This window comes from Dipodomys merriami, unplaced genomic scaffold (genome assembly GCF_024711535.1).
Source record: "Dipodomys merriami isolate MVZ:Mamm:240054 unplaced genomic scaffold, mDipMer1.0.p SCAF_47, whole genome shotgun sequence".
NCBI classification, from domain to species: Eukaryota; Metazoa; Chordata; class Mammalia; order Rodentia; family Heteromyidae; genus Dipodomys; species Dipodomys merriami.
Window position 1 is genome coordinate 12,321,583 of NW_027206035.1, and position 18,850 is coordinate 12,340,432.

At 36.5% G+C, this 18,850-nt stretch overlaps 1 long non-coding RNA gene across 1 annotated transcript in view; it reads left to right on the forward strand.

The window, feature by feature from the left end:
- The first annotated feature begins 274 nt into the window (after positions 1–274).
- The window catches only part of LOC138808704 (uncharacterized), a 28,665-nt gene continuing 10,089 nt past the window's right edge, over positions 275–18,850 (forward strand). Inside the window, exons 1-2 of the long non-coding RNA XR_011366584.1 lie at positions 275–362; positions 3,656–3,703. This is a non-coding gene — a long non-coding RNA (uncharacterized lncRNA). The remainder of the gene's footprint in view (positions 363–3,655; positions 3,704–18,850) is intronic.

Sequence of the window (18,850 nt, forward strand, 5' to 3'; positions counted from 1 at the left end):
CTAGGCATGGGCGCTGTTCCTGAGCTCCTCAGCAAGAGGCTAGTGCTCTACCACTTGAGCCCACAGCACCACTTCTGGTTTTCTGGTGGTTCTTTGGAAATAAGAGTCTCAGAGATGTTCCGGCCGGGGCTGGCTATGAACCATGATCCTCATATATCAGCCTTCTGTGTAGTTAGGATTAGAGTTCTGAGCCACCGCCACCCGACTTAATTGTAATTCTGACTTTTCTCTCTCTTTTCACAAAACTGGAGGAGGAGGGCCAGCATCCCCATATGGCTGGAATCCACGGTGACCCTCTCATTCTGGAGGTGGGCTCTGGGTCACGAGCTGTCTCGCTTAGCCTGTTGAAACAGCTCCCTGAGGTAAGACCCACTGTGCCCTGGCTAGACTGTGAAATTCATTGTCCATCCAGCCTTACTGGACTTATTATATTGTATTGCTTTCTGCATCATTTTCTAGCACCTGGACAAACTTATGATACATACTTACGGAATGAAAATGTAATGCCTTCTTAAGAAATTCTCTTAGGGCTTGGGAATGTGGCTTCATGGTATGGTGATTGCCTAGCATGAATGAAACCTTGGGTTCAATTCCTCTGTAACACATAAAAAAGAAAAACACTGAAAGGAATGCTGTGCCTCAAGTGGTAGAGTGCTAGCCTTGAGAAAATAAAAAGCTCAGGAATAATTCCCTACCACAGAGTTTAAGCCCCTGAACTGGCAAAAAAAGAGTAATTGGAAAATAAAGAACCCATACTTGAAATATATAATTGCTCCTTTCATACTGACACCTGACTATAGCCCCTAATTCATGTATTTTACTTATGTTAGGATACTGTGTTGAAAAAAGGTTTGTTCATTAAGTCACAGCAATTAATGCCAGGAATGTGCTTAGATGTTAGGTGAAGATTAATTCTGGAAATTCAACGATTCCAGGATTTTGTGTCATCACTGCTAATCACAAAGTGAAAATAGTCTAAGTGTGATTTTGAAAACTTTCTGGTCAGTTTTGGCACCAAAAAGGCAGAAGCTAATTAATAGTTGTGACAGAAAATAAGGAATAACTCCAGATGGAAGGAAAAAATGATAGTAACTAAGTTTACCAGAAACTGGTCTAGAGAACCATTTTTGGTTACTGAAGAGCTAGTTGTCAAGTAGGCTTTTCCTCATTGCCTTTAGCATTCTAAATCTCTTAGGCTAGTTCTTAATCTCTGCATGATAAATGTATCTCCTTCTATGCTGTTCTTTCATACCTTATCTCCTTTGTTTTCTAAAAATCTCATTCTTTCTACATTTCTCTATGAACATTTCCTGATACTAAATACACCTATACAGATGTCACAGGATGCTAATGTAAGGGTCCCATAGCTCATGAGTCATTAATGTAACAAAATGGAAAAGGAGGACATATTTACTGCTACCTCAATTTTTCTGAAAATCTACTATGTTATCATTTGGTTAAAAATTCCATTCTTTGTCTACACAGTGTCATTCAGTGCACATATATGCAAATATGAGCTGGGTGTTGGTGGTTTACACCTGTAATCCTAGCTACTCAGGAGGTTAAGACCAGAGGATTGTGGTTCAAAGCAAGCCTTGTCAGGAAAGTCCACGAGACCCTTATCTTCAATTAACCACCAGAAACCCGGAAGTGGTGCTGTAGCTAAAGTGGTAGTGCGCTCAACTTGAACTGAAGAGCTGAGGGACATTGCCCAGGATCAGAATTCAAGCCACACAACCAACAAAAAGTGAAATATGACTTTAAGTTTTCCCAAAAAGAACGACAAGATCAATAATCTTCCCAAGCAAAAAAATTAATTCCAAAATGATTCAGTGCACCTGCTTTTGCTGAGTTATGTTATAGAATCTTTGCTGTACATATTCTCTAAAAACAAATCGTTTAGGGATACAGGTGGACCCATTGCAACAATGAGATGTACAAGTCATTATGTTGAAAAACGAACTTTACAACTTTGGTGGGGGGGGGAGGATAGGGTGAGGGGAGAGGGGGTATGGGAATGGAAGGGAAGGGGAAACAAAGAAGAGGCAACAATGCTTGATAAGAAATGTGCTCGTTATCTTGCCTGTGTAATTGTAACTCCTGTGTACGGTATTCTCACAATAAAAAAAGTCAAATACTAGCTTTCCAATAAACATCTAATATTTCTTCTTTGAAGAGACGTCTATACAGTTGATGTCACTTAGCATTACTCCTACGTGGAACACGAAGTATGAGGCCACTCCCTTTCTAAATCATGCTTGCTAATCACGCAACTTTGTAGACAGTAGAATGGAAGCATAATTCTGTTTCCAATGCAAACCAGATATAAGAGCATGGACTTAATTGGAAAAAAAGTCCATCCTGAGAGAGCAGGGATTATACTAGCCGTCAACTGGTGGATAAGATCACATTTATTTTCTTTCCTTTACTTATATATTTTTTGTTGGTGGTGGTCTTGGCACTTGAACACAGGGCTGGGAGCTGTCCCTCTGCTATTCAGCTCAAGCCTAATGCTCTATACTTGAGCCACAGTGCCACTTTTAATTTTCTTGTAGTTAATTGGAAAAAGAGTCTCTGGGACTTTCCTGTCCAGGCTGGCTTTTAACCCTATCTGAAGATCTCACCACCACCAAGCTTAGGATCACATTTCTAACAGTGTACATTCAGCATATGTAATGTGCATGTTCATCTATCTTTATATAAATTCTTTAGTTAAAAATCTATGCTACACCTTAGTCTTTTCACTCACAAAATATTTGTAATTTAAAATTTGATACTACTGGAGCAATACAACCTAAGAATGTAAAGTAGTCTGGGAAGTTCAGTTTGCATCCAGCCTGGGCAGAACAGTCTTTGAGAAACTATATATAATTAACCAGCCAAAAGTTGGATTGGAAGAATGGCTCAACTATTGGAATACCAGTCATGAGCAAGGTTGCTGAATAAGATGTTGAGGCTTTGCATACATACATGCAATCATACACATATATACAGAGGCACTTATATGTGCACAAACACACATATGAAGCAACTCTCAGAATATGTGGAAAAGTTAGAAAACAATAGAAAACATGTCCTGAGTAAGACTAGAATCAATTGATAATTTTTAATGTTAGAAAATCCTCAAGTGAACTTTCTTCAAAAAAGTTTAAGAATACTACATAGATAGGGACCAGAGATAGTAAGAGAGTCAAGTAATCATTATTAAAAGGATCAGATCCATGGAGGAATGAATCAGAGACTCCTGCAGGTGCATCTGAAAATATTCATATCCTGTGTCAAATGTTAGAACATCTTTGAAGAGTACATGAACACTCTGAGCAGTGCAGTGCATAATATTACTGGAGAAGTTCAGAATTGCTAGTCTGTATCTAGATTAAATAAACCAAGAATCTATGGAGGGGCAATGTGATACAAGGCTAGAATTCTAGCACTGAGATTAAGATAGGAGATTAGATAGTGGAATTACACAGTGATACCTTCCCTGGACCAGGTAGTATACTTTTGTCTTAATAAAATAAACCAAACAAGAAAGGAATACAAAGTTGGACGTTTGGGCTAATTTTGTCATTATGTTTTGAGAAGTCAAGTTTCCTATTGAAGTGCAACTCATATATAATCCTCAGTTGTGTTTTAAATGCACTCTTCATTACAGAACCTTAGATGCAAAATGGATCATGATTCCCATCCAAAATTTGAAAAAGTAAGTAATCATCACTCTGTTTGATTCCAAGGAAAGGATGAAGGATTACAAAAACTTAAGCCTGGGGAAATAGCAAAGTTAATCTAATGAAGGACTATGTAGATCTTGCTAAATTGGAGTTTAGATTTAAAATAAATACTTTGGTTTTGTTTGTAATTTCATATTCTATAAGATACTTACAAAATTCTTTTTAAGTACAGTGTTTAATTGACAAATTTACAAATGTTTCTTGCATTCTATTTGCCTAGAATATTCTTTCATAAGAGTTATAATTAGAACTCAGCTAATAGATAATTACAACACTTCATGTATAAAATTATAATGTGAATAATGTAGAGAGAGTTGCCAACAAATGGATGATATTAATTTATAAATTTAGAAAAAGGGCAATTTTTTTTGGTCCGGTAGTGGGGCCTGATCTCTGGGCCTGGGTGCTATCCCTCAGCTCTTCAGCTCAAGGCTAGCCCTCTACCACTTGAGCCACAGCACCACTTCCGGTATCTTTCTTTTTCCTTATGTGGTGCTGAGGAATTGAACCCAGGGCCTCAGGCATGCAAGGCAAGCGCTCTGCCACTGAGCCACCTTCCCAGCCCGAAAAAGGGCAATTTTTTGAGGCTTTGATATAACATGGTATGAAGAGAATAATTGTGTGACATCTTCTTTCTTCTAACTGTATGTAACACAGGAAGCAATTTCCCTTAATTACTTCCTCTGTATACAGTGAGAAAAATGCTAGGTTTGGGATTTGTTTTTATTTTTGTTTTTGTTTTATTGGTTTGTCCTAGGGCTTGAACTCTGGGACTGGACACTCTCTCTGAGCCTATTTATTCTCAAGGCGTGTGCCCTACTATTTCAACCTCAGATCACTTGTGTCTGTCTTTTGCTGAGAAGTTTATTGGAGATAAGAATCTAGGGAACCTTCCTGCCCGAGTGGGCTTTTGTCAACATCTACTGCGTTGGGGTCCCTGGGTAAGGGTAACGAAATCACCAAGACATAAGGGATGCAGAGTGCAAACAGCAATTGCCACTGAATGCTGTGCTTTATTGTCAGTGGTATTTAAAGACAAGCAAGCATGATCTTTGCCAAGATTTGGTCAGAAGACATTCACACAAAAATTTCAACAGATACATTTTTACTTGACCTATGAGACAATGTCTTGGTATTTTATGATCTAACCTATTTTAGAGCAAGCTCAAACCACTTCTTCAATATCAGGAAAATGCTTGACCAGCTGATTATCTATGCTTAAGCAAGCAGAAGAGCTACTTCCTCAGCTCCCAGGAGTCTGTGACATGTGTTTTGAGACAGGGAGAGAGAAAATTTTCCCTCTCTAGCCCGGCATCCAAGAGCTTTCTTAATACTCAAACACAGCTCTCGGATAATCCTGAGGCCAGAGCCTGCATCATTCTGCCCCTTTAACATAGACCCTGAGTCTTCACAACTTTATTCTTTTTTCTTTTGTTTTAAAAGAAAAGCTTTCCACAGCGTTATCATAGACGCTTGCATTGGTTTCATAAAAATCAAATATAACAGTACAAGTGCAAACAAAATAATAACAATAATGATTCCCATACTACTAGTAGTATTTAAAATGCTATGTTGTATTTCTTTCGGATCCAACCCTTCCAATTGTTTAATAAATGCATCAGCAATATTAGAAGCATCATCATTTGTAAATTGTTTACCAAAAATATCATGTACATTAAATTATAACTGAGCAATCAATTGAGGAGCTGTAGAATTTCCAGATAAATACTACTGTATTACATTCTAATCATGTATAGATTTATTATATTTTATATTAGTAATGCAAAAGGTAGTAAAATTCCAATCACATTTTAATAATAACTGTTTTTCCACAACCAATAATATTTTTCCTAACCATCCCACTGTCTGTTTAAGAATATTAATCTGTGTTTATATTAGAGCATCAATTTCTACCTGTGAGACCCACAATTCATGTGAATCCCAGTGCCATTCTTCCACAAAGTGCTTAGTTTGTAAGGAAGTGTATAGGGCAATTCCAGACACTGCAGCAACAGTGGTAATAGCAATTAAGTTTAAGATCACATATAATGGCTCCAATCATACGCTTTGTACGTTTTAGTAGTTTGGTAAAAAAATTCAATAACAACACTATCCAAAGGATTTTGGGACCATTCTCTTCCTAATTTAACAGGTAGCCAAATATGAGTTCTTTGTTGTAATATCATAGTACTATTACTGTCATTAAAATTAAGAGAGGAATTAATGCAAGAATACAGGCGACAAGCTACAGCAATAAGACAAGATGCAGAAATAAAGGGGATCCAAATAGGGAAAGAAGTAATAAAACTCTCCCTCTTTGCAGATGACATGATCTTGTATTTAAAGAATCCCATAGACTCCACTCCCAAATTACTCAAGCTGATTCAAAACTTTGGTAAAGTAGCAGGTTATAAAGTTAACCCCCAAAAATCAATGGCTTTTCTGTATGCCAACAATGAGAAAAGTGTGGCTGAAATTAGGAAAGCAACTCCATTTGTAATAGCCCCACAAAAAATAAAATACCTAGGAATTAACTTAACCAAAGAAGTGAAGGACCTCTATGATGAAAACTTTAAAATCTTGAAAAAGGAAATCAACACAGAACTTGAAAAATGGCAAAACCTCCCATGCTCCTGGATTGGAAAGATTAACATCGTGATAATGGCAATACTTCCCAAGGCTATCTACAAATTCAATGCAATACCTATCAAAATTCCAACCTCATTCTTCAAGGAAATAGAAGAGGCAATCCAAAAATTCATATGGAACAAAAAAAGACCCCGAATAGCAAAAACGCTCCTCAATGGAAAGAACACTGCTGGAGGAATATCAATACCAAATTTCAAACTCTACTATAAAGCCCTAGTAATCAAAACAGCTTGGTATTGGCACAAGAACAGACCTCAGGACCAATGGAATAGAATTGGAATCCCAGAAATGAACCTACAGACCTATAGCCATCTAATCTTAGATGAGGGAGCTAAAACAATAGAATGGAAGAAAGACAGTCCTTCAGTAAATGGTGCTGGCAAAATTGGTTAACTACATGTAGAAAACTAAAGCTAGATCCTTATATATCACCCTGCACCAGAATCAACTCCAAATGGATCAAAGACCTTGAAGTCAAAGCGGACATTCTGAAAATATTACAGGACGGAATAGGAGAAACCCTAGGTCTCCTTGGCTCAGGCTGAAATTTTCTTAATAAAGACCCGGAAACACAACAAATCAAAGAAAGTTTGGACAAATGGAATTGCAAAAAGTTGAGGAGCTTCTGCAGGGCAAATGACATAGCTAGCAAGATCAATAGAAAGCCCACGGATTGGGAGAAGATCGTTACTAGCCATACAACAGACAAGGGTCTCATATCTAAAATATACTTGGAACTCAAAAAATTAAACCACCCAACAACAAATCCTCAAAGAAACAACTTCCCAATAAATAAGTGGGTGAAAGACTTAAAGAGAAACTTCTCTGAAGAAGAAAGAAGGATGGCCAATATACACATGAAGAAATGTTCAACATCCTTAGCCATAAAAGAAATGCAAATCAAAACAACTGAGATATCACCTCACTCCAGTTAGAACGGCAAAAAATCAAGAACTCTAACAACAACAGATGCTGGAGGGGATGTGGACAGAAAGGAACCTTACTTCATTGTTGGTGGGAATGTAAACTTGTTCAACCACTTTGGAAATCAGTATGGAGGTTCCTCAAAAGACTTCACATAAAGCTCCCCTATGACCCAGCAATCCCACTTTTGGGCATTTACCCAAATGTTTACAAACAAGACCACACTAAAGCTACCAGCACAACTATGTTTATTGCAGCATTATTTACCATAGCTAAGATATGGAACCAACCCAGATGCCCCTCAGTAGATGAATGGATCAAGAAAATGTGATATATATACACAATGGAATTCTATGCCTCCATCAGAAAGAATGACATTTCCCCGTTTGTTAGGAAATGGAAAGGTTTGGAAAAAATTATATTAAGTGAAGAAAGCCAGGCCCAAATAAACATAGGTCACATGGTTTCCCTTATTTGCAATATCTAGTATATTTATGAGTCAAGCAGAAAAGGTCAGATAATGTGATGTCAGGAAAATGAACCCTTAGATATGTATTTTAATGTTTTTTTCTTTCATGCATGTGTTTCTAATGCATTTATAAGATTATCTCTTTGTTGCTTTGTATGTCCCTCCCCCACAGTATAACCCCTGCTTTCACTATATTTGATGTCAGTATAACTTGTGGAGGAGATGGGGAAAACCCAGTTTTTTTAAGGATACAGGTGGACCTGTTGCAACAATGAGAAGTACAAGTTGTCATGTCCAAAATGAGCTTTACAACGTCGGTGCGGGGGGGGGGGGGGGAGAGGGGAAGGAGAAGGATTGGGATGGGGGGAGGGGAGGCTGGGAAGTGATGTGAAGGGTAAACAAAGGAGGAGGCTGCAATGCTTGGTAAGAAATATACGCATTATCCTGCCCATGCAATTGTAACCCCTCTGTACAGTATGTTCACAAATAAAATAAAATAAAATTATAAAAAAAAGAATATAGGCGACAATTAAAACAAGAAATAGTAGGAGAAAATGTAAAATTTCCCACTAAAAATACATAAGGCAGAGGTACACAAGCAGTAACATCATAAGATTTGTACAAAGTAAAATTATAAGTGGATGCAGAGTTCGACGTCCCTGAAAACGATCCATTTGATAGCATCACGGGTTTCAGCACTGCTCTGACCTTCCAAATTGAGTCTGAAAAGCAGTGAGTACAGCCATGAAACCCAGCATGCATCTGCAATGCCTCCATCTCCCTAAGCCATCAGTCGATCTCCAGCATCCTAGTAACATTTGATAAATCACATCTGGTACTATTCCATTCTTAACATGTGTTAATAAACTGTCCAAAAGGTCCCTAATTAATAAAATTATTGAACACTTTTCCAAATGTCCCTCTACACTCTTGCCACACAAAAGGCTGATATTATAAATCAATATAAGTAAAATCAGGACACATAGGTAAGGATAACTTGCCATCAAAGGTGACACTTTCCCAGCTACTATTTATGGACCAAGTAGTTAATCGCTTCAGCTGTGTTGTAGAATTGGAAGTGCGTTTCCCAGGTAAAACCCAATGTTGCCAATTCATAACTAAACATGGAGGAGCCCCCAGACAAACAGGCAAGGGATGAGTATAGTAAGTAAAATTTAAAAAGCTACCATCATCCTTATTGCAAAATGTCAAATTATTCCAAGGAGAGATTAAACAGCAGGAACATTATCGATGGTTATATCCATGTCTCCCCAAACAACAGGTTCCAATAAAGGAGGGTTAGGAACAAAAGCCCGAATAACTTACATTAGCATTAGCATGGACAGGGTTTACAGCAAGCAGGGCACACATGGCTAGAACAAGTTCTCAGCCATGACAGGTTTACCAGTGCATTGTAACATCTTCTGTCCTTCTCCAGTCAACTTTTTTACCTGTCCCCAGGTGGGCAGTGGGGATTTCTTCTTCCTCAACTGGTGGCTGATTCGTTGCAGGATATGGGGCTGTCCTCACTGGGCCGCGTCTGTATCCATTGTGCAGGAAGACAGTATTGTTTGCCATCCTGTGTAGACACAAAACTCTATCCTCATCCCTTATGTAATGTTCCTAGTTGCCATTCTGCTTTCAATGTAATCTTAATCTATGTAGGAGCATTTAAATAAGGTTTTTGTGATATTTGTTCAAAATGGCGCTCAGCTCTAGGTAAAATATCTCCTTGTGGTAAGTTAAAAACGTTAAGAACAAAAAGAGCTTGATGTAAAATTATTTTAGGATTTTGCATGGAAAACCACAAAATATCCATACCTTCATCCAACCTTTTCCTCCTTTTTAATTTTTTGATTTGTTGTTTTAGTGTGCAATGAACTCGTTCAATAATGGATTGTCTTGGGAGTTATATTCTATTCCGGTAATATGTACCACATCATAAAGTTCACAAAATCTTTTAAATTTGATACTTTTATAGGCTGATCCAATATCAGTCTTTATTTGGCAGGCACTCCCATAATGGCAAAAACTTCCAATAAGTGTTCTATTACATGGTTAACAGTTTCTCCCGTAAGGGCAAAAGCCCAAATTTGGAATAAGTATCTATTGTAACATGTACAAAGGAAAAATGGCCAAAGGCTTGTACATGGATTATGTCCATTTGCCAGAGCTCCTTAGGTTGTTATCCTGAGGATTTACTCCAGCAGGTACAACTCTCAAATGCATTGGTCTGCAGATGGGGCACCTTTTTATAATTTGTTTACCTTGAGAATAAGGTATTTTATAATGCATATGTAAATGGCCAGCATTTGTATGTAAATGAGCATGATCTTGTTTAGCAGAAGCAAAACTAATTTATCAACCTGATTATCGCCATATACAAGGTACCCAGGTAACGAAGAGTGAGCCCTAGTGTGAGTTAGCACTTTGGCCTTATGTTGTTGCAGTAATGCTTGTAATTGTTTAAATAATTGGTTTAGCTGGGGTTTAGATGAATAAGGAACAGCAGTGACTATATTAGTCACAACCCCTACAGCATAGGCAGAATCAGTATCAATATTAACATCTCCCACAAAATCTTGTAACACCTTAATAATAGCAAAAAGTTCATTTTGTTGAACTGATGCTAAAGTAAGTAGTTGTTTGAACCCAATATGTATTTGTTGTCCAATAAACACTTTTTGTTTTGGAGCCATCTGTAAAAACAGTAAGAGCAGTGGAAATAGGGACCTTGGTAATTATATTATTAAATACAAATTGTTGTTTAAGCAAGCAATTCCACGATCTACCTTTGGGAAAATGATAGGAAAATTGCCCAGTAAAATTTACTAATGTAATTTATAGCATTTCAGACATGTTTAACAAATATTTTACTTGGTCTTTTGGCAAAGGAAGGATAATTTCAAATAAATCATACCCTGATAGGGTGAATACCCATTGCCTGGCCTGTTGAATAATAATTGCCAACTGTTGTTCATAAGGCATATTTTTTGTAAATCTATGCAGTGTATAAATCCATTCTAATGGTATCTCATTTTGTCCTATAATTCCTTTTGGGTGTTTCCATGTATCTAAAATATATAAATTTATGAGTTGACTTAGCGTTACTCGATGTATAACCATTTATTTTATTCTCTGTTCTACAAATTGTACTTCTCTTTCTGCTTCCTTAGTTAAAGTTCTTTTGCTATGTAAATCAGGCTCCCCTTGTAACAATGAAAACAAATTATGTAATTGATAAGTAGGAATTCTTAAGGCCAGTTCCATCCAATTAATATCTCATAGGAACTTTTGAAAATCATTTAACATATGTAATTGATCACGTCATAAAGATATTTTTTGAGGTGCGAATGTTTGTCTACAGACAACATATCCTAAATATTTTACCAACATGTCTTTTTGTATTTTTTCAGGTGCTATTATTAATCCAAATTCTTTAAATATAGATGGTAAGCACTGTAACACCATTTCTAATTCTGTCATATTTGGTTCTGCAACTAAAATATCATTCATATAATGAAAAATATAAATGTGAGGCCATTTTTGTCTAACAGATTTTAAGGCCTTATCAACATATATCTTATCAACATATAACACATAGTTGGAAAATTCATCATTCCTTGGGGCAACACCTTCCATTGGAAGCGCTGATAAGGGCCTTGATGATTTATTTGTGGTAAAGAAAAGGCAAGTCTGTTACAATTTTTTTTTTTTTTTGTCGGTCGTGGGGCTTGAACTCTGGGCCTGGGCGCTGTCCCTCAGCTCTTCAGCTCAAGGTGAGCACTCTACCACTTGAGCTACAGCACCACTTCTGGTTTTCTGGTGGATTATTGGCGATAGGAGTCTCACGGTCTCTCCTGCCCGGGCTGGCTTTGAACCGCGATCCTCAGAGCTCAGCCTCCTGAGTAGCTAGGATTACAGGCGTGAGCCACCAGCGCCCGGCCTGTTACAATTTTTTACATGTACAGGAATGGTAAAAAAGCAATCTTGTAAATCTATTACTATTATTGGCCAATTTTTAGGAAGCATTGCAGGCGATGGTAAACCAGGTTGTAAAGCTCCCATAGGGTACATGGAAGCCTTTACTCCTCGTAAATCAGTCCGGAATCTCCATTTCCCTGACTTCTTTTTAATAACAAATATTGGAGAATTCCATGGTGACATAGACGGCTCAATATGTCCATTGGTTAACTGTTCTTCAACTAATTGATAAGCTGCTTCTAATTTTTCTTTCGATAAATGCCATTACTCAATCCAAAGAGGTTCCTCAGATTTCCATAATATCAATATGGGCTCCATCTAAAAATGTTAAAATTGAATATGAGCTCCCCATTGTTCCAGTACATCTCTACCAATTATGTTAACTGGAACTTCCATAATATAAGGTTTAAGGACAGCTGTCTGTCTATCTTCTGAGGTTATAGAAACATACAACACTGCTTGTCCTATAAAATTTACAAGAGTATTGTTAACTCCTTTAATATTACAGGAGATTATTTTATATAATAAATGATTAGGCCATTCATGAGTGTTAATAATTGTAATATCTTAGCCAGTATCTACTAGTCCTGTCAATATCTTTTCCTGAATATTAATCTTAATCTTAGGTGCATTTTAGTAATATGAGTAGTCCAAACACATTTTTGTTGGTTAATACTTCCAAATCCCCCAATGTGGGGTTTAAATAACTTTCCAATAGATATCTATGGTAATAACAAAATTTGAGCAATTCATTCTCCCTTTTTAAAGGAATTATCTGCAGAAGCTGACATTAAAATTTTTATTTCCCCAATATAGTCAGCATCAATAATTCCTAAATGTACTAAAACTCCTTTTGTATTAAGACTGGATCTACCGGTCAATAGGCCAAATGTTGCTTCAGGTAAAGGCCCATAAATTCTGGTAGGAATTTTTTGTGGCTTATCACCACCTTTCAAAATAAAATCTTTTAAGGCTGGTATGTCCACTGCGGTGCTGTGGGCTGTGGCAGGGACGAGGGAAAAGATGGTTGGCTGCCCTCGGTTATTAATCCTGGACTCCGGGGCTAGCCGGATGGAGAGTTTCCCTGCATAGGGTAAGCATATTTTATAGGAATTCCTTTATTGTCTCTTTTTGCTCTACACTCCCTTTCTCAGTGCTTCCCCTTTTCACACTTAGGGCAAATTCCAGGTCTTCTCTTGTTAACATCAGTAGCCTTTTTAAAATTTTTCTTTATATGTCCCATTTGACCACATCCAAAACACTTTAGATTAGAGGGTTTGTTTGCATAGCATGCCAGGTAGTGGCCATAGTTTCAGCAAACACCTGCATAGGCCTGGATTCAGATGTAAAGTCTTTGCAGGCCCTTAAATATGTATTCACATCCCCAGATTCTTTAATAGGCAATAGGGCTCATCTGCAGTCCTCATTAGTATTCTCATAAGCCAACATGCGCAGGAGTTGTTGCCATGCAGCCTCTCCCACAACAGTAAGTTCCAAGGTCAATTTCAATCGTGATAAAAATTCAACATAGGGTTTACTAGGTTTTTGAATTACTTTAGTCCAAGAGACATAATGCTCTCCTACCGGTGGAATCCTTTCCTATGCCTCAATACCTATGTCTCTTAACTGCTCATGGATTTCTTCAGGAGAGTTTACTTTTATATGAGCATCCGCATATTGTTCTGTTCCACCTAACATGGGAAAGGTATGGATTACTGCTCTGTGCATTTTGTCTAGCCCTTTTTGTACATAACTCAGTAAACCACATTTGCCATTGTAGGTGTTTAGGTTTCTTAAGCAAGGCTCTACAAAGCATCTTCCAATCCATGGGAGCAAAATTATTGTAATGTCGGGCAAGCCCATTAAGCAATTCCTTAACCTAATGAGACTGATGACCCTACAACTGCCTTCTTAAGTTTACCAATATCATAAACAGCAACACTTTCATATCTGGCTGGTTGAGCTATACCATTCATAGGGGGTGGTTGAGTTACAGGATAAGAAAAAATAGGCATTTCATCATCAAACTCACTGTCTGAGCCCTCTGTTTTGGGAGGGAGTGATGCTGTAAAAATTGCATCAGCCAGTTGAGGAGCCGAAGGCTGCTTTACTTTCACTTTCTCAGGTTCTCCATTCACTTTGCTAATTTCCAACTCCATATGTTGTAATCTTGATAAAATCAATTCCATTTGCTCAGACATTTTATTTATACTTTCAGTTTATTCCTTTTCAGCCTTTAGCTCTTGTTTTTTCTCTGTTAATTGCAATGCATCCTTATCTATTGCATCTTTAACCTCAGAGTCCAATTGTAAATCTACAAAAGAAGGGGGGAACTCTTTCTTTACATCTGCTATTAATCTTTCCTCATTCAAAGCTTTAAAAAGGGTATGTAAAATAGCCCAAATGGACAAAAATATAATAGGAATCTTTTCCCATTCTCGAACAGCTCTTTCTACATTATTCTTTACTCGGGGAACCAAGGATTCCATTCCCTAACTACATTAATACACATTTCTATGTCATAAGAAGACATATTTACAGCATAAGCAGCAAGTAAATGATTAAGCATATGTAAGTACAGAGTAGATTTAACTTGTCCCATCACCCTGTAATTAAAAGTACTTTCCTGAATATCCTTTCCTGAATTCAACAATGCAGGGTCCCTGTTTGGGCACCAATTGTAACAAGCAAGCATGATCTTTGCCAAGATGTGGTCAGAAGACATTCACACAAATATTTCAACAGACACATTTTTACTTGACTTTTGAGATAATGTCTTGGAATATTATTATCTAAACTATTTTAGAGCAAGCTCAAACCACTTCTCCAATCTCAGGAAAATGCTTGACCAGGTGTTCATCTATGCTTAAGCAAGCAGAAGAGCCACTTCCTCAGCTCCCAGGAGTCTGTGACATGTGTTTTGAGGTAGGGAGAGAGAACATTTTCTCTCTCTAGCCCGGAATGCCAAGAGCTTTCCTAATACTCAAACACAGTCCTCAGATAATCCTGAGGCCAGAGCCTGCATCATTCTGCCCCTTCAACATAGACACTGAGTCTTCACAGTCTTTGAACTGTAATCTTCCAATCTTCGCATCCTGATTATCTATGATAGTTAAAAAAGTATAAATATAAATAATATTTGTAAGAATACCAGTGAAGGAAAAATGATACAACCCTGTTTATAGTGGTGTTCTTTTCAGAATATATTGGGCATCACATTAGCATAGGTGCAGTGTATTTTCACAATGGACATAAGCTATTTTTGATGTAAATTAAGGGAATTTTGAGGTGCACCCTACAAGTTGGAAACTGGTGCGCTAGGATGACTTTATGGCATAAATTTTGTGATTGATGGTCATAGAAATAATAGCTTAATCTGATAAACAACTGCTTAATCTTGAAGAATTAATTATAAGATGCTTCATAGTTTTATCCCATATCAGAATGTGGCTCTTTTTCTATTCACATTTCAGTCTGTAACACCCCATTGGAAACTGCATCTACTGCAGAATTAAATAACATGCAAACAGGTTCAGAATTTGAAAATGAGTATTTATTAGTCATAAGAATTTTGAAGAACACATACATTCTGTCCTCTTAACAACTTATTTACTTTTAAAAGTTATGGGATTTCATAGAATTAAACTGTTTTCTGTTTTAGTATTACAAAGTACTATATTTATTTTATTTTCAAAATATTGGGAAAAAATTTTCTAGTTGGATATCGTTCAAGTTGATGACCCTTTGATAAAGAAGAGGTAATTAATTCAAATTAGATGCCAATAAGACTGATTTTTTAAAAGTTACTACATAAAGAATAATATTTACTATACCAAAACAGTGAAATTTTATTTCATCAGCTTATTTTTTTTTAATTTTAATGTGAAAATGATGTGCACTGTGGTTACAGCCATTGTAAGGTAGTGAGTACATAACTTTTCAAATTTGTTATCCCTTCACTCAATTTTCTAAGTTTTTCTTTCACCCTAATAACCCTCCCAAGTTGTAATGTACATTTGCAACTTATTGTCTTGTGAGAATTGCTATTGCATTGGTTTGCTGTTTGTCCTTTGACTCGCCATTGTTTTTGTTCCTGTTCCCTTCCTTATTAAGGTAAATGTATACACAATACACAGGGTACCAAAATCAAACACAGCAGGGGATAAACCATAGGGGAAAATCTCAAAGAAACTAGAAATCACATAGTACATAAAAAACCAACTGCAAATAAATATCTGTTTCCATATCATGGAATTCATTTTGTTCAGCATCAGCTTATGTGGTCAAATATACGCAATACAAACCCACTGGAAAATAGTAGTTTCATGGACACTATATCATTAAAACAACATGTTAACTGTTTTTGATGGTAAAGGTGGGATTAAGATTGGTGAATTCATGATTCTGATAAAGGAATTTAAAAAGAGTTAAAAATTTTTGACAGGTAAATTTTAATTGTTCAAACATTTTAACAACTTAGCCTATTAAGAAAATTTAAAATTGTCTGAGAAAATAGGCTTTAATGCAAAGAAATCCATGGAGACTTAGCTGAGAGGGAACAATGTGGGTGAATATGGCTCATTTTCACACTAAACAAACAAACCTCACAAACCTTGCTGTAAATCCTGTAGGTTCCCTTGAGAATTGTCCTTACCCAGGAAATATACTCTCACTGTGTGAAACAAAGTTGTAGTGGAATTTAAATTCAAAGTTCTTTAAAAAAAAGACATCAAAATTTGTGAATTGACATTTAATTACCAAACAATAATTCTCTGAAAAAGAAGGGAATATAATTCAAAATCACTTGACTTTATTAAAAGTATGAGAAAAGATTAGTGAAGAGAGATGAGAGAAACCATAGGGTACTGTTTTCTCTCCAGTGGTGTAATGGGTTCTTGATCTTGATTCTTCCATTCTATCTTCATAAGCTATAAAGCCACAGCTCAGGACTGGAGTAAACAGTTCAGACAAAGAATACTCACAGAATGGGGGTTCGATACCTCAGATCCACATAAGCAAAAAGAAAAAAGCCGGAAATGGAGCTGTGGTACAAGTGGTAGAGCGCTAGCCTTGAGCTGAAGAGCTAAGGGACAACGCCCAGACCCAGAGTTCAGGCACCATGACCAGACCAAAAAAAAGAAATACTCACAGAAGAAAATATGTGCAGTAGATGTAGGTGATTTATAACCTTAGACAATCTATTTAAATCTGTTCAAAATTCTCCCCTACCTTAAACTGCCCTCTTTGAACAGCTTTGTTTGCTTTTCCCAAGATTGCCCTTCATTAACTGCTTAAAATTTTGTGAGGTCATATACATACTTTCTAGAGATTGCTGTTTGGTTGTGCTTTTTGTGTGTTTTTGTTTGTAGTTGTGTTTTAAACTGAAGTTCAATAGGTTGTGCAATTGTGTTACAATTAAATATGTCCATCTAATTGTCCAATGCTCCTGGATCAGAGTCACTCCTTCTATCATTCTCAACCAACACTTTCTTCAAGATTTATTTCAGATTTACCACTTCTTTTATTATATGTGTACATTGAGTATTGTAGCTGTACTTGCCCCTTGTTCCATTTTTCATTCATTCTATGTCTTTACTATTATTTCTTTCTGGTTTCAACTTCCTGATAGTTATTCTGTTAAATTGTCTGTTAATACTTTGAAATGTTTATATATATTCCATGGAGTTTCAATCCTGCATATACTTGAACTGATGTCAGCATATACTTCCATAATTCATTCATCTGTAATAACAATTTGCAAGACTGGAGACGTGAAGCACCTAAACAGTCAACAAGAAAGTTTAAAAATTGCTTAGAATTTATAAAACTACCAGTTTTTATAAATGGCTTTGTGCAATGGTCTGTGATTATTTGATTTTACATGGGATGATATTTTCTACTACCTATAAGTTTTGGAAAAAGAAGAAAACTAAAATTTACTACTTAGAGGAATATGATAGAAATAGAAGATAGATTTTATGTTTGTCACATCTCTGATCAGTACCCATATTCAAGACTTACAGTCATATTTATTACTATGTTTACAGATAGGGAAAATATATGATAAGGCAACACATGATAAGGCAACTATTAGTGACTTTTTAAAATGTACCTTCTTATGTGATGAAATTTACTTTATTAGATAATATTTGGGTTTGAAATATGGGAGGCTGATCTATTTAACACATTTCTGGAAGGCACCTACTGAACAACGCAAATGGTGGGAGATACTATTTCCACACTTTAATGAATGGTTGAACTTATTTGGCATTAGTGCTCGGTAAATAAATCAACTCTATTGTAACTTGATTCCTACACTTGAGAAACTTTTAATATCACTATCATCTACTTGTCAAGTGTTATTTTGGTGAATATGATTCTAAAAAGTTTATTTGAAAAGGAACATACTTTCAGGAGATTAAATGTAAGTTACATTGGTTTGAGAATGACAACATTTTTATACTACAGAACCAAGTTTTACTGAAGTGCCAGTGTTTTGAAGCACTAGGGTCTTCTCAATGTTTTTCTAAATTATACTTGACATCGAAGTCAAGTTTCCTAGCCTTGGTAGAACAATTATGGATCTATCATTCCAGGAATTTTTTTGGCCTACTTATGCTGGGCTGAAATCTTTCATTCATCAATAGGAGAGAGGTATTAAAAAAAATCTTGTGACATTTGTGATTTTGTTTACTCATATGGGCTTGTCATCTGTAAATTGAAAGTTTGAACTACAATACTTTCTCTCATATCTTGTGGTTTCCTCTTTTATTTTAAGTTGCCTTACATTTCACAATTGCTTACTGCTAATTACTGCAAGGAATTGGAGCCCTGAAATATTATAGGAAATGAGAAATTGAGATGGGACTTCAATTACTTTCTGTTAGCATGTTGCATGGGCCAAGGTGAGAAGACTTGCCATTGTTATCTGATGATGCAGATAACTGGGATCTGGTATCCTCGGACCCGTGGGTACTGCAGAAGAATAATAGCTTTTAGGCATCATATGGAGAAAAACACTTTGGGACCAGCGAGTTATTACAATAAACACAGCAGCAGTGTAAAATCTCTTCAAGATTAGAGGAAAACAATA